Source organism: Myotis davidii, unplaced genomic scaffold (assembly GCF_000327345.1).
Source record: "Myotis davidii unplaced genomic scaffold, ASM32734v1 scaffold281, whole genome shotgun sequence".
Taxonomy (NCBI): Eukaryota; Metazoa; Chordata; class Mammalia; order Chiroptera; family Vespertilionidae; genus Myotis; species Myotis davidii.
The window spans coordinates 2,717,555-2,717,902 of NW_006293784.1; positions in this window are offsets into that span (position 1 = coordinate 2,717,555).

Below are 348 nucleotides of genomic sequence, written 5' to 3' on the forward strand. Positions count from 1 at the left end.
TCATTTGTGTTTATTCCCGCACCTTGATTTTTATTTAATCCTCCCCACCCCCTTCATGGTGAGAAGTTCCTGCCCTCGTGCTACTCGAGGCAGGCGGTCTCACAGGGGCGGCTCGCGCTCTGCACGTCTGGGAACCCCCAGGCGCTGGACGGAAAACGTGGTGTGTGGAGCCGTCATCCACAGTCACGATCCGGCCCCGGAGGAGGGAGCCGCCTTCCCGCGTGCTGGGGCCACTGTGGTCCCATCTTGGGGGAAAAGGTCGGCCTCCCCGCGCAGCATCGCCTCCTCCAGGGAACCCACGCGCCCCCGCCGCCGCCTCCCCGCAGGACTCCAGGGGGGCGCCCTGGC